Source organism: Ictidomys tridecemlineatus, chromosome 10, assembly GCF_052094955.1.
Source record: "Ictidomys tridecemlineatus isolate mIctTri1 chromosome 10, mIctTri1.hap1, whole genome shotgun sequence".
NCBI classification, from domain to species: domain Eukaryota; kingdom Metazoa; phylum Chordata; class Mammalia; order Rodentia; family Sciuridae; genus Ictidomys; species Ictidomys tridecemlineatus.
This window is the reverse complement of record NC_135486.1, coordinates 31,934,800-31,950,528: the sequence shown is the minus strand read 5'-3', so window position 1 is coordinate 31,950,528 and position 15,729 is coordinate 31,934,800.

Sequence of the window (15,729 nt, the reverse complement as noted above, 5' to 3'; positions counted from 1 at the left end):
CCAAACTTCCTGCGTCAGTCTGTGGAGACACCGGAATTACAGGTGTGCCTTTGCTAGTCCTGAGAGCTCCACCTTGGGTTCTCCTCACCCCTTCACCATTTTTCTCCACCTCCTTTGAATGGGGACTGCACACTCCCTATTTGGATAGCTACTGTTTCGCCTTGTCCAGAACAGCAAACGTCTTTCTCACGCCGAGTCTCACGGCTAATTTAAAATGTTCTCCCTCCCCAAGGTTAAGAAGGGGATGGCCATTTTTATTAGAGGTCCCACCCCCAACTGACCCAAGCTGAGCCAATTGCACCCTTTCCTGGGATTTTTGAAATTAAGATCAAGGAAAAAGGCTCAGTTCCCTCAGTGAAGGCAGCTAAGTTGTGAGGTTCTGGAAGTGTCAGGCTGTTTCCTGCCATGTGGAAGAAGCTGCCAGTAGAAAAGTGAAGGTCACATGCAGAGAGAGGCAGAGAAGAAAGCTGAAGAGTGAGTGTTGGCAGCCTTTGAGTCAGCCGTACCTCAAATCCTCGCCTTTCCTGCAGATGAGTTACGTGACTCAATGTGCATGTGTATGCTAGATGAAACTGGGTCTTTTGGTCATTTGTACTAAGTAATGTAGAATTCTAATGTGGAAAGTAATATAGAAACCCTTTGAACGGGTATGTCCATTTAGATATACTCATTTCTGTGCATTTATTCATTTAGTAAGTATTACTGAATACCTGCTACTCAATTCAGTATTCATTGAATGTTCGCTGTTTCAATATCCACCAGGCCCAGATGAGGTGTAGAGATAATAAATGCATAGTTTAATGGAGGTAAGGAAGTTCATGTCATGAACTCACACAGAATATAGAGTTAGAATATAGCATAGAATATAGTTACTCTTTCTGGGCCTGGTGGTACACACCTGTAATCCCAGCAGTTTGGGAAGCTGAGGCAGGAGGATTGCAAGTTCAAAGCCAGCCTCAGCAACAGGGAGGCGCTAAGCCACTCAGTGAGACCCTGTCTCTAAATAAAATGCAAAATAGGGCTGGGGAGGTGGCTCAGTTGTTGAGTGCCCTGAGTTCAATCCCTGGTACCCCCACACACCCCCAAAATAATAATAATAATATACTTTTTTTTTTCTTCTTAGGGCTGGGGATTGAACCTAGGGGCACATTACCACTGAGCTACATCTGCAATTCCTCCTTCTTTTTTCTCCCCAGTACTGGGGATTAAACCCAGAAATGCTCTACCACTGAGCTACATCCCTGGCCCTCTTAAAATTTTATTTTATTTTTATTTATTTTATATTAGGTTGCTGAGGCTGGCCTTGAGCTTGCAATTCTCCTGCCTCAGCCTCCCCAGTGTCTGGGATTACAGGTGTGAGCCTCTTCTTCTTCTTCTTCTTTTTTTTTTTTAAATTTTGAGACAAAGTCTCTCTAAATTACCCATGCTGGGCTCAAACTTTCAATCCTCTTGCTTTAACAACCAACATTGCTGGGATTATAGGTATGTGCCTCCTATCTGAATTCCTGATTTACAAGGAAAGTAGCTTTGGAATGACCAATGTGCTTTTTTTTTTTTTTCTTCAATTCAGTTTTTTCAGCCTTTCTCTGCATATAAAATCAAACTCCTAGCTGGGTACCGTGGTGCATGCCTATAATCCCAGTGACTGGGGAGGCTGAGGCAGGAGGATTGTAAATTCAAGTCTAGCCTCAGTAATTTAGTGAAACTCTGTCTCAAAATAAAAAAATACAAAGGGCTGGGTATGTAGCTTTGTGAAATAGCACCTTTGACATCAATCCCTAGTACCTCAAAAAACAAACAAACAAAAACCTACAAACTCTTTCACACGGTTTATTGAAACGCTTATTCTATTTTGTGGATTGCAATGATGTTGCCTGATTCTAGAATTGTAAGATAAAGCCAACCAAGATCTTTAAATTAAATTTGTTTTTGTTTTTGACATATATAACATAGTCCCTGCCTTCCAGAAGCCTCTGATCTAGTGGTGGAGACACATGAAAAACACAGATAACAGGGCTGGGGGTACAGCTCATGGTACAGCACTTGCCTAACATGCTCAACTTTGATCCCCAATATCACAAAACCAAAAACTAGGTAACAAAAGACCAAAGCGTGATTAAGTCTAAAACTTGGATCCAGATAAAAAAACTCAGAGAAAGTTTGAAGAAGTCTTCTGAGAGTTGGTGGGACTCCAGCTAAACTTTGAAAATTCTTCCCAGTGTTTTTCTTTCTATCTTCCTGCAGAACATGGGGTGATAGCTGAAGGCAGAATAGACAGAGGCATTTAATCAAGTAATCTCTACTCCCATGCTCTGTGTCCTTATCATACACAGCCAGGGCAAGGGTTCTGATGGAAAAGAAACGGGTCTGAAAAAGACAGAGTTTAGGAAGTTTAAATGAAGCTTTAGGTTTAGGAAGCCCTGCCTAAGTGACAACAGTGAGCTCTAACTCAAGGACCATGGACAAGAATGTTAGGCAGAGGTACCCAGGCGTGGGCTCTGATGCCAGGAGATAAGGAAAGCCTGTAATGAGATGGGTACGCAGCCAGAAAACCCCTCCAAGACATCCTCCAAGACAATCAAAACAACAAATTCTGGGCTCAGTGGGGCATGCCTATAATCCCAGTGACGCAAGAGAATTAGGCAGGAGTTTGAGGCCAGTCTCATCAATTTAGTGAGGCCCTCAGCAACTTAGTGAGAACTTTAAAAATAAAGGGCTGGGATGTAGCTCTGTGCTAAAGCGTATTTGTGTTCAATCTACAGTTCAAAAAAAAAAAAAAAAAAGCTAATTGTGAAGTCCCTTGAGGAAGACTGATTTAGGAGGAACCAGGGGCCAGGGAGGGAGCACTCTTCTCATGGAAGACCCTTCAGCCAGAAGGGTCCAAGAAGGATGAGGATGGATAGTTCTAGCTGTCCTCATGAGAAGAGCAAATCCAGCAGCTGCATCAGCGGCCATGGCTGCAGCAAGCTGGGCCACTTCTCCCCTGCAGGAACCTTGCTGGGCCCTCCACAGGAGGCCTGGCTTCCAGCTCACCCCTTGCGGAGTGTAGGTGGTCATCGACACTGCAAGCAGTGATTTCATTTTTTCCACTTCCTGGAGTTCCTGTGGCGAGGAATGGAGGGGACAAGCTTTATGGAGGTCATCAGAAAGTACGTCTGAATGTGCGAGAGCGGGCTGAGGAATTAATCAAAGGGTACCTTCTCTGCTGGCTTGAGGAGCTGGTCTCAGAGGACCACCTAGTCACTGTCACCACAGAGATCTTTGTGGCTCAGTTTTGTAGGATTTTTTTCTTTGTTCCATGGCAGGTTTCATGCTCTGATTCTAGCAATAACGAGGTTTACTGGGGGTGCCAAGCAAATTCATTTGCTCTTGGATCTCAGGCCCACATCCTGATGGAGGAGGGTTGGAAGAGGCTCGAGCTGGGAAGTGGGAGAAGGTTTTTACAGGAGAAACCCGTGCATGGAGCTGTGCGCTCCTGGAGGGAAGGGACGGGTCTCTTCCCTGTCTTCGCATCTGTGACATGCACGTCCAAGACAGCTGGTGCATCCTGTCAAAGGAGGAGTGCAGAATTTCATATGGGAAAATCAGAAGTACCTTTTGGTTCAGGGCTTTTGATGATACGCAGAAGCATATTGGGAGCATATTTTACTGTTCAAATTTCATTCTGCTTCAGTTGTTTTAGAAGCTGCGGTGGTTTGGTTTTAATTTCACTTTGAACTCATTAACTAGGTTATTGTTTTGTTTTGTTTTTTTAACTCAAGTTTGGTTCATGATTTGTTTTTCTAACAAAATATTTGTCTCTCATTTGTTTCAGGGTACAGCAAATTAGTGCCGTTTAAAAATAGTTTTTGGTTAATGGTTGTGCTCAGTCGAGCTGAGGAAGGGAGTGTGGAGGGAAGGGAATAAGTGATGATTTTTAAATTTAATTTTTTAATCCTAATTAGAGTGTCAGCAATGCCCTAAGTGCTCATTAAGTTTCAAATGAAGATCAAAGGAAACCTAGTGGAAGAATCTTCACGGCTTCCATGCCTGTCCCACCTCACTTTCAGGGCATGATGAGGTAAGCCTGGAATCCCAGCCACTCAGCAGGCTGAAGAGGGAAGATCTCAAGTTCAAAGCCAGCCTGGGGCAATTTAGCATGACCCTGTCTTTAAAAAAAAAAAAAAAAAGGTGCCAAGGACGTAGTTCAGAGGCAGAATGTTCCTGGATTTAATCCCCACTACTGAAACGAAAAGAAGGAAGGAAGGAAGGAAGGAAGGAAGGAAGGAAGGAAGGAAGGAAGGAAGGAAGGGAGGGAGGAAGGGAGGGAGGGAGGGAGGGAAGGAGAAGAAAGGCAGGAATATAACCAAAGCACTCTTCCTGCCGGGCCTGCTACACTTCTTAAACTGACGAGCTTTCTTGCCCTCCACACGCAGGTCTAGTCTTCAGGCATCAGGATCCATGGACCTAAGTGGTATCAGGGAGACCAAAGGATTTCTGAGAAGAGTAGCCCTGGTTGGGAGGGGTAGCAGGTGGGCGTCGGGGTCAGGGTTAATAGTGTCTTCATTCCAAAAACAGAGCTCCTGCCCCTCTGGTTCTGTTCTGTCTGGTTCTGTTCTCTTTCTCTGTAGTATCAGGGAGTTGAATGCAGGGCTTCAGATCTGCTGGGCAGGCACTCTGTTACTGAGCTGCATCTCCAACCCATTTTATTATTTTACTTTGAGACAGGGCCTTGCTCCATTGCCCCTGCTGGCCTAGAACTTGAGATCATCCTGCCTTTGCTGGGATTGATTAGAGGCATGCGCCAGGGCAACCAGCTCCCTCTGTGCTATTTGAATGAAAGAACGGACATGGGATAACGGCACTTTCCATCCCAAACCAGAGGGGAAGGAGAGAGGCCGAAAGGTGAACATTAAGATGTCTGTCTAGGCTGTCCACTCATCTCAGTGTCACAGTTCCCAGAAGGCAGAAACTGAGGAGAGAGGGAAATGTATGTGCCTACTGCAAAGACTCCCAGCCCGTAGAAAAGGAGGAGGGAAGAAGATAGCCATGTTCCACATTTAACCTGGAAAGTGGGAGGGATGGGAGCTGGAGAGCTGGCTAATGGAGCGCAGCCTAAAAAGTGAATAGGGCCAGATGTGGTGGTGCATGTCCATAATACCACCTACTGGGGAGGCTGAGGCAGGAAGATCGCAAGTTCAAAGCCGGCATCAGCAACTTAGTGAAGCCCCTAAGCACTGTAGCAAAATCCTTTCTCAAAAGGTTGTGACTCAGTGGTTAAGCACCCCTGGATTCAATCCCTGATGCAAAAAAAAAAAAAAAGTAATGGAAGAGTGATATCTTCATCCACTTGAGCTGCTATAACAAAACCGAGCTTGGGTGATTTACACACAGAAATTTGTTTCTTACAATTCTGGAGTCTGGGAAGACCATAATCGAGGTGCAGCTGATTTGGTGTCTGAGGAAAGCTGTACCTATCACAGGGAATCCCAGGGTCTTGCACATGCTAGACAAGCACTCTACCGCTGAGCACACCCTCTGCTGGAGTTCCTTCTTGTATCAGGACACTAAAGTCCCCACCTCTTGATATTATTACATTAGGGATTGGGTTTCACATATGAGTTTTGGGAAGAGCCACAGCAAGCCATTATTTATATATATATATATACCACTACCCAACAACTCTCTGCCCCACCCTGCTCCCTTCATCTCTAGGTCTCCCCTAACCTCTGCGGAAGTCACCCACTCCATACCTTTGCCTCCAAGCACAACTGCAAGTTGCTCATTGAATGGGGATCCCTCAGAGAGGGAAATACCTGGGCTCCTATTAGAAGAGGCAAATTCTTCTGCGGTCTGCTCTCTGACCTTTATTGCAAATTCCCCACCAGAAACAAACCAAAAAAAGGACAAGAACTGAGGTATGTGACGTTATGAGAGTTTTACTGGGTCTTCCCTGGCATCCATTCCACACTGACGTTTGTGGCCTAGATTTCTACCTCAGAAGCACCTTCACCTACTGGAACTAAAAGTGGAGGTGAGAGAGAGAGAGCGAGCCAGAGAGTGGAGGTGAGCAAGGTTGCTCCCGAGAGGTTCCTCCAGTATGACTTCACCTGCCTTTTTGGTTTCTTCTGAAGTCTGGTGGTTGGGAATGGGGAGAAAGTTTGTTGTAGGCAAGAAAAGCCAATCCTCTGTGTGCCCTGTGGAGAAGGGCGGCTAATCAGAGCAACGGTAAATGGCCACAGGCAATGTTCTATTTCTGGTTTGCTGAGTAACTTTTTGCAAACTACTCAGCTTCTCTAGGTCTCTGTGGGTCTGGAGCTTGGGGCAGGGGTGGGATGCGGGGGGGCGGCTTCTCCTAAGGTGGTGTGAAACCTGGCTAATTCATTTGAGGGATAAGGCTAAGGACAGCACCTTGAGCCAAGAGTGTTAGGGTAAGTTAGAAACAGAGAGCAAGATTCTGTGACTTTGGGCTCCTCTGACAAGAGGGGACCTCCAAAGTCATCTGTTTTTTCCCCTCCACATCCCAGGCAGGAATGTCCTTGCCATTACTTGAAAGGTACCCGATTCTGGAACAAGAAAGATTTCTGGAAAAGATGACTCGATCGGCTTGTGCGGACACACTCTTTTCCAGTGGGCTGCAGCCTCTCCCTCTCTGTGAGGTCCAGGCTTCTACTCCTGCACTTTGTGTCGAACACAGAGGTTGCAACAACCCCTATAGTCCATCCTGACTGGACCACCTGCTTCAGGAACCATTCACCACAAGAGGTCATAGTAGCAAGCTATAATCCCAGGCACTAGAGCTGATTTTTTTTTTTTTTTTTTTTTTTGCACTGGGTATTGAACCCAGGGGCATATCACCACTGAGCTACATGTCCCATTTTTTTTTGTTTGTTTGTTTATTTTGAGACAGGGTCTCGACAAAGAGGCTGAGGCTGGCTTTGAACTTGTGATCCTCTCGCCTCAGCCCCCTGAGTTGCTGGGATTACAAGCGTGCATCATCAAAAATTTTTAAATTTTGAGACAGAATATCTCTGAGCAGCCTTGAACTTTTGATCCTCCTGCCTCAGCCTCCCAAATTTCTGGGATTACAAGTGTCCCCCACTGTAACTGAATATGTAACTTCTGCTTGGTAATTACTCCAGGGCGGTTAATGTGATAACCCTCTCCCTGGGATAATCAACCCAACCAAAAGCTTCTTGCACAATAAAGGATAAGGAGTAGTAGACACAAAATAACTGTGGCTCAGATCTTCTTGTTCAGCAATCCCATAAGACCCAGCTCAAGTGCTACCTCCCCTGAGAAGACGTCCCTGTCCCAAACCCAGATTAGGTGCTCCTTAGGGTTTCCTGAGAGTTCAGAGCCCCCCCTGTCAAGGCGCTCACTGTGTACTATGGTGAGCCTCTGCCTCACTCCCACAAGACTCCAGGCTCCTTGAAGGCAAAGACATTTTACTCATTTCAGTAACTTCAGGAGCTGGAATTTTACCTGGCATAACAGGTGCCCAATAATTATTTCAGCAACTATGAAAGAATGAACAATGATGCATGAATGAATGTAAATTGCTATAGATGCCAGAAGGTTAGGGTTTAGTTACAAGAAGAAACATCTTGACTGGGGGACCTGTAATCCCAGCTACTCAGAAGGCTGTTGCAAGAGGATCAGAAGTTCAAGGCCAGCCCCAGCAATTTATCCAGACCCTGTTGCAAAAGGAAAAATAAAAGGTGCTAGGAATGTAGCTCAGAAGTAGGGCACCCCTGGGTTCAATTCTCAATATGGGGGGAAAAAAGAAAGAGAAAAGAAAAGACATTCTAATTATGTTAAGGAATTCTAGAGGCAAGCAGGCCAAGAGATCTGTTTCCTAGAGGTCTTTAAGAAGGAGCAACATGTTGGTGGGAGCAGTGGTGCATGCCTATAATCCCAATAACTTGGGAGGCTGAGACAAGAGGGCTGTAAGTTCAAAGCCAGCCTCAGCAAAAATGAGGTGCTAAGCAACTCAGTGAGACTCTTTCTCTAAATAAAATGTTAGAAAAAGAGGGATGTGGCTCAATGGTTAAGTGGCCCTGGGTTCAATTCCCAGAACCTTCCACCCCCCCCCAAAAAAAGAAAGAGCAACATGAGCAATCCCTGTCGGGTCCTCACTTACTCCCCAAGAGTTCTGCCTCTTCTCACTTAAATATATCCTATTATTTTATGCTCAAGAAATAAATAAAGGGCTGAGGATGTAACTTAGTGGTAGACAATTTATTTAGCATGTACCAAGCCTGGAAAGAAAGAAAGAAAGAAGATTCTAAAAAAGAACATGCCATCTGCCTGGTTTAGGCTAACTTTGGGTTCTGTCAGGTCTGGGGACAGGGTTGTAGATTTCTGACTCTATTGAAAGCCACAGACACCAAGCAAAGAAGTGGTTCAAATAGGCTCAACAACTCTCTCTAGGAACTGACCCTTTTTTTCCTTCACTTCACTCAAAAGTCTGCCTGTGGCAAAGCAAACATTGAAATGCTCATAAACCTTTGAGATGGGAAGTCTTGCATCTATCCCACCATTGATCATCTACTTCCAAAATTCTGGGTGTCATGCTAAAGATTTTAGTTGTGCTATTGTATTTGAACCCCGTGTCAAAGGATACCACTATCTTCATTTTACAGATGAGGAGATTGAAGGTCATGGAGGCGAGGAACTTATTCAAGGTCATTCAGCTGGTATGTAATACTACTCGGTTTCAAACCTAGTTTCCTTACTTTAAAACCCATGTGTCCTCTTCTAAATACTCTGTTCCCAGCCTCCATAGATGTTCGACCCCTGACTTTCCTCCATTCCTACCTTCCATTCTTGCCTCCACTTGTCCAGTCTTGTACTTAACGTCTTGACTGCTGTTTAAAGGTTATTTTTTGTTGGGGTTTTGTTTTGTACTGGTGATGGATTCCAGAGGCACTTTACCACTGAGTTACATCTCCAGTCCTTTTTATTTTTTATTTTGAGCCAGGATCTCTCCAAATTGTTTAGGGTCTTACTAAGTTACTGAGGCTGGCTTTGAACTTGGTATCCTCCTGCCTCAGCCTCCTGAGTCACTGGGATCACAGCTGTGTGCCAATGTTCCTGACAGCTGTTTAAACTTCACAAAATAATTTATTGCTAGATCTGGCCTCTCGATGTGTACTCAGTTCCCAAGAACTGAGAAGTCTGGCATCTCTGGCATCTCTGATGGGTAGGCAGGGGCTCCTGCACACACCAGCTTCTGCAGCCACCTCTCCAATCCCCTTTTCTGATTTCCCATTCCTTCCATCCAAGTCTGGGTGACTTCATCTTCTTTTGTCTCACTGGAAGCAAAATGTTCTCCATCTGGGCACCAAAATTATTTCTACTTTCATTACAAGAATCTTAATCCCAAGTCATCAGATCTCCTGAATTATGAAAACTACAATTTTCTTAGTAGTATTCTTTTGGACACCCAGAAGAGAAGAAGTTTGTTTTTCTAAACAGTCTTCATTTTTCTTGAACTCACACATTTCCTAAATGCCTTGGGAAAGTCCAGTGTACTGACCGCGTGCCTTCTTTTAAGGCTGGGGAGCAGAGGGGCAAAAAAACTGAGCCCTGGTTCTTGGTTGGAGATCCAGGTGTTTGTCAGAAGTTCCTCAAGTCATCTGTCTGTTTGTTGTTTATTTATTTATTTGCAGTACTGGAAATGGAACCCAGGGCCTTGTGCGTGTTAGGAAAGAGCTCTATCCCTGAGCTACATCCCAGTCTTTTAAAATTTTTATTTTTGAGATAGGGTCTCCCCATGTTGCCCAGGCTGCTCTTGAACTTGTGATCCTCCTGCCTCAGCCTCCGGAGTAGCTGGGATTGCAGGCGTGCACTACCAAGCTCATCTCATCCATCTGTTGAAATGAATCACCTAACCCTGATACATACTTTAGTGGTTGACTGGATGCTGCTGATTCAAGATAGGATCCATAGTGATCATTGGTCATCTTGTCTGATTCTGGTAACAGTGCTCTGATTTTGTTTTTGTTTTTTGAGAAATCACTGCTCCCTCTTGCTAAAAAGTTACACCTTTGAAGTGGTTGACTCCTCCTCTGCTCCAGGAATGGGTGTGTAACCCAAACCAGGCAAAGGGACTCAACTCCTACTGGCAAGATTGATGCTAGCAGGGTATACAACTGGAGTTTCTGGGGCCATCTTGCCATTTCCTGCCTGAGAGTGGAACCAATATAGAGGAAAGTCCAGCTATGAATTGGAGAGAGACCAATCTTGGTCATATCCTATGAGTTCTTTTTGTTTGTTTGTTTTATTGTACTAAGAATTGAACCTAGGGGTGCTTAACTCCTGAGCCACATCCTCAGACCATTTTTTTTATACCTTATTTTGGGACAGGGTTCCTCCAAGTTGCTCAGGGCTTTGCTAAATTGCTGAGCTTGCTTTGAACTTTGATCTTCCTGCCTCAGACTCCTGAGCCACAGGGATTATAGGCATGCACCACCTTGACTGTCATCCAATGAGTTCTTTATGCAGCCAGGCATAATATACACATAGATTTTGCTCAAACCAGGTAAAGTTAGGTTTCTTTTCATTTGTAGTAAAAAAATACAGAGTAATATTGAATCCAAGGCTCATAATCATTACACAAACAACAACGCCACCACCCCTTCTCATTAGCCCCAGGGAACAGGTGGCTTTCTCTTTCTCTGCACAACCTGAATTCATAAGGACAAGCATGTGAGGGTGTGTGAACAATGGAGCACACCTGCAGATTTTATTGTCCTGATATAGTGCAGGTGATGCCTTGGGGGAGCCCAGAAGCAAAGGAAGATGCTTTAGGAGTCTGGTTTGGGTGGCCCCAGGCTGCATTTCACCCTAGGAGCAGCTCTAAGGTTGTTAGGTGATTAAGATTGGGCCAGAGAAGTAGCAGGTGGTCAATGGCTGGGCCCACAGGCAACAGTATGTATATCTTCCTCAAGAACTGGCCAGCCCTGCCCTTCTGATTCCTGAGATTAAAGTAATTATTATTATTATTTGGCCTCAAAACTCCAAGATACTGAGCTTTTTTCCATTGAGAGAAGCAAGACTTGTGTGAATTACCTCCACCGTGTTTGTTCCCCTCTGGTCATCTCTTCTTCATCTAGAGATTCTCTTTTTTTCCCCCCCAAAAAATTGTGGCATATTTTATTTTTAAATTTTTTTATGTAAATTTTTTATGTATATACGACAGCAGAATGCATTACAATTCTTATTACACATATAGAGTTCAGTTTTTCATATCTCTGATTGTACACAAAGTAAATTCACACCAATTTATGTCTTCATACATGAACTTTGGATAGTAATGATTATCACATTCCACCATCATTAATTACTCCATGCTCCCTCCCTTCCCCTCCAACCCATTCATCTAGAGATTCTGAACCTAAATGTGACGAGGAACATTTTAACTAGCAAAAATACTTGAAGGAAAGAAACTGAAAAATGTCCCAACCCAGGAACAGCAAGACAGCCATCCTGCCAGGCTCCATCCTCCTCTTTGTGAGACCTAACTTGGTTGTGGCCAAGGTCACAGGTGCCTTCCAAGGCTGAGCTCTTCTGCATTTGAACTGCTCTCCCAGTGACCACTCCCTACCCCCATGGACTCCATACTGCTGGGCCCCATGGATGTCCCCGGCTGTGCCCCATTCTCTGATTCTCTGATACTCAGCACCTCCACCCTTCACATTAGCAGGAAGGCCCTGTGTTCTCTTGGCCTCTATTCCTAGCCCACCTGATGTTTGCCCTGCCCCAGCCTCAACAGGGTAACTGTTGTCACTGATCCCACCTTTCCTCAAGACACCAACCACCTTGAACTAAATCAGTGTCATGGAAGTATTCCTACGGGTGGAGGAAGAAGGGGCAGCTGGCCCCCTCACCCTCATTCTGGCTGTGCTGGCAGGAGACTCCCCCACAACGCTCCTCTCATGCCTGGTTGACCACGGGCACAAAACAGCACAGGTGGCTTGTACCCTGAGAGCCATCTACTGCCTGGGCTCATAAGGCCTGATCTCATTAGCCTAATGCTCTAGGCTAAGTTCCTTCATTCACTGAAAATATAAATCACCCTAGCTTCAAGTATGCGTCTTACTTTGTAGTAGCTGTGGGAAGAGTTATGAAAAGGCTGCACTGTAATTGAGTACAAAATTACGCCCCGAATAATTAACCAACAACATAATAAAATAAGACGTGAATGACACAAGAACATCCCAGAATGGTCTGTGATTTGTTGTTGAGTGGATCAGAAAGGAAGTGCCGATGAGATGGGGCTGGTGAGATGACGGAGCACTGGGTTTGTCAAGAAAATTGGGAGTTGACTTAGGCCCTGAGGGTTTCAAGGATCTGGACCAGGTTGGTCTGGCCTCCCTAGTAATGACTGGAATCCAGGAGACAGGGAGGCCTGAGCTTCCGGTGATGAATCCCCCAAGAACATCAAAACTGAAGCTGAACAGGCCTGTAATCTCAGTGACTTTGAGGGGCCAAGGCAGGAGGATTGCAAGTTCAAGGCCGACCTCAGTAATTTAGTGAGAGTGTGTGTCAAAATAAAAAAATAAAAAGTGCTAAAGGATGCAGCTCAGTGGTAGAGCATCCCTGGGTTCAACCCCAGTACCCTGGAAACAAAAACAAACAAAAAATTAAATGACGTACGTAGCTCAGTGGTAGAGTACCCTGGGTTGGTTCAATCCCCAGTATCTTCCTCCCCCCAAAAAATGAATCTAAAATTTCCTATCAGGGGCAGCAGAAGATGAGGAGAGAGAAGGACACTTATTTATCTATCTTGGGGAAAAAATAAAAACTTGGTTGTCAAAATAGTAAGTAACATTTATTGCTGAAGTCCTTTAGGCAGATTAACTCATTTAACCCTTAAAATGACTCTGTGGGTTTGGGGGTGTGACTCAGTGGAAAAGAAGAGAGTACTTGACTGCATACATGGGAACCCAGCACTGAAAAAATAAAAAATAACAGCAACAACAAACAAAAAGGAAAAAAAAGAAACTTATGAAGCAAACATTCTTATTATTCTCTATTTTTTCCCCACCAAGTTGTAAATGGACACAATACCTTTATTATTTATTTATTTATTTATTTATTTATTTATTTATGTGGTGCTGAGGATTGAACCCGGTGCAGCCCATGTGCTAGGCAAGCACTCTCCCACTGGGCCACAACCCCAGCCCTATTCCCTGTTTTTAAAAATAGGAAACAGAGAGCTGAAGACCCCAGAGCTATGTCTGCATCTGAACCTGTGCGTTGTCAAGTACTTGCTCTTCTCCTGGGTCCGTGCTGCCCACCCCATGCCACCTACCCTCCCCATCGGCCCCTCTTTCCTGTGCGTCCTGGTGACTCACACTCTTTCTTGGCAGAAGTTGTGGTTTGCAGACATTGTGGGTTTTGATATCTCAGTAAATGAAGTCATCTTGTTGTTGTCCTGGCTGCTGCCACACCCCACACCCGCTGCCCCTGTGTCCTCGGGCTGCCTCTGGCTCCTGGCAGCGGGAGCAGGGACTCAAGAGTGAATTCATAGTGTCTTTGATAGAAGTTGGGTTCCCCAGAGGCTGAGCCAAGGTCATTTAAGTGATCTGCTCTATTATCCAAAAAGCCTTTCTTATGCAGGAGGAATCAGGGTTCTCGTCACAGGGCCACAGGGCCAGCTCTCTGTCTTTCCAGGGCTCTCACTCTTCTGTGCTGGGGCAGACTTCATCTTTCCTTTTGGTTTGAGCCTTTAAGCCTGATGTGTCAGGAGCCTGATCCTCCATCCCAAATCCACCCTCCCTGTTTTTTGTTTTTAACCTTTTTCTCAGTCCCTTCCTGGCCCTTATCAATGTGATGTTATTGGTTGCCAGCATTGATCCCCCAGTGATCTACAATTAATCTCACACAGTGCCCCTACGTGAGGGAGATGGTGGAGGGGAAGTAATATCAAGGGAAAAAGAAAGAGCTGAGACATACTGAAGAACTCCTCTGAGCTAGGCACAGTACCTTACCTGTATTTTAAAGTTGAATCACAGTAATACAATAACAGTACTTTGGGCCTTATTTTGCAGTGGAGAAAACGGTTGTTCAGAGAGGTTGAAGCAACGTGTCCATCAAGGGCAAAGCTGGGATTCACATCACATCAGCTTGTTTCCAAAGTTGCTGTTTTGAGCTTTATCTTTGGGGCAACAGGAACTCAGTGAAAGTGTTAGTGTTTTAGGAAGCTCAATCTCATAGCAGAGAGTGGAGTGAGTGGAAGAAAAGGGAGGCCCAAGCTTTGGGTACCTGTCAGGAGATTACTGCAACAAATTCAGCTGCAGACTCTCTACCCCACTGCAGGAGCAGGAAGGAGAGATAGTGGCAAGAGGCTTTGGGAAGCAGAAATCGGCAGCTCTTGGCCACAGAATGGACCCAGACATGGCAAGGCGACCCTTTCTGGTCTTCTATGGTCTTCCAAGTGTTGGTGGCCTATGTCAGGAGTGAGGTCCAGCTGTCATTTCTACAGACGAGAGCAGAGTGGTCGAGGTGTGGTGAGAGAGAGCTTTGCTTTGCTCCTTAGCAGGGCTGGGATAGGTTGTCTGCTTTTGCTGGGGGCAAGGCCTAGGCCTTTGGAAGTTCTGATTAACCCAGCCCAGGACACCGCATCATGGTGTTTCCTCAATAAACAGTAATTGGCAGTGGTGAGTTCAGAAGCGTCTCTGAAAGAGAATGAGCAATCCAGGTTTATGAGCAGCTTCTCTCCTTGGCTGGTGCAGGTGGCCAGGTCTAATGACAACCCCTTTCCTGATGAGGAAACCAAGGCTCAGAGTTTACATGGCTTCTTTCCCACGGTTGCCTGGAGAGCCAGAGGGCAGAGTTGGGATTCAATGCATGAGTCCCCAACTTTGACCTGGAGTCCCACTGATTTCCCCGGCTCATCTCTCTTTGGTGTCAGAGAAACAAGGGGAATTAATGATAAGCTTTACATGAGAAGGGCAATTTACAGTTTACAAAACTGCTTCCCATCCATTATTATCATTTGATGCTCACAGCAACTGGATATTTTATATTCATTTTACAGAAGAAGAAACTGAGGCCCAGAAAATTTGAAGCTATGGTCATTCAACTGTGAGTAATAGGACTAGAATTCAAAAGGAGGCTTTCTGACTCCAAGTCCACAGCTCTTTCCAGGAGGCTATGAGAATAAGAAAGCAAATGGAAAATAGAACAGCAATGGGAAGAAGCAGAAGGGCTCAGGGGAGAGCCCAGATGAACGAATAGATGGTGCTGGGGGGCTTCCAACTAAACATACTCAAAGCTTCTGGGCAGCGAAGGATGTTCACAGCAGGCATAGCTGTGGGGGAAGTTGGTTTATCTCCTGGGGAAGTTAGCATGGTTTTTCCTAGAGGCAGATGGGTGGGAGAAGTGAACTGTAGAACAAATCTCCTCATTTCTTACCTGTGAGTCTTGTAAAGAAAAAGAAGCAAGAGAAATAAAACTTGAGCATCAGCATTTATCTTTTAGATGCCCAGTAAATTAGATAGGATAGATGGGTGAATGGTGGGTGGGTGGATGAGTGAGTGGATGATTGAATGGGTGGATGGACAGGTGGGTGGATGGATGAATGCATGGATGGATGGATGGATGGATAGATAGACAGGTGGGTGGGTGACTGAGTGGGTGGATGGGATAAATTTCAGAAAAATTACCATCCACTCAGGCAACACCCTCCCCACTCCATGGTCCTATTTACAACTTCTGAAGTTACCCTCTCTGTTCCTC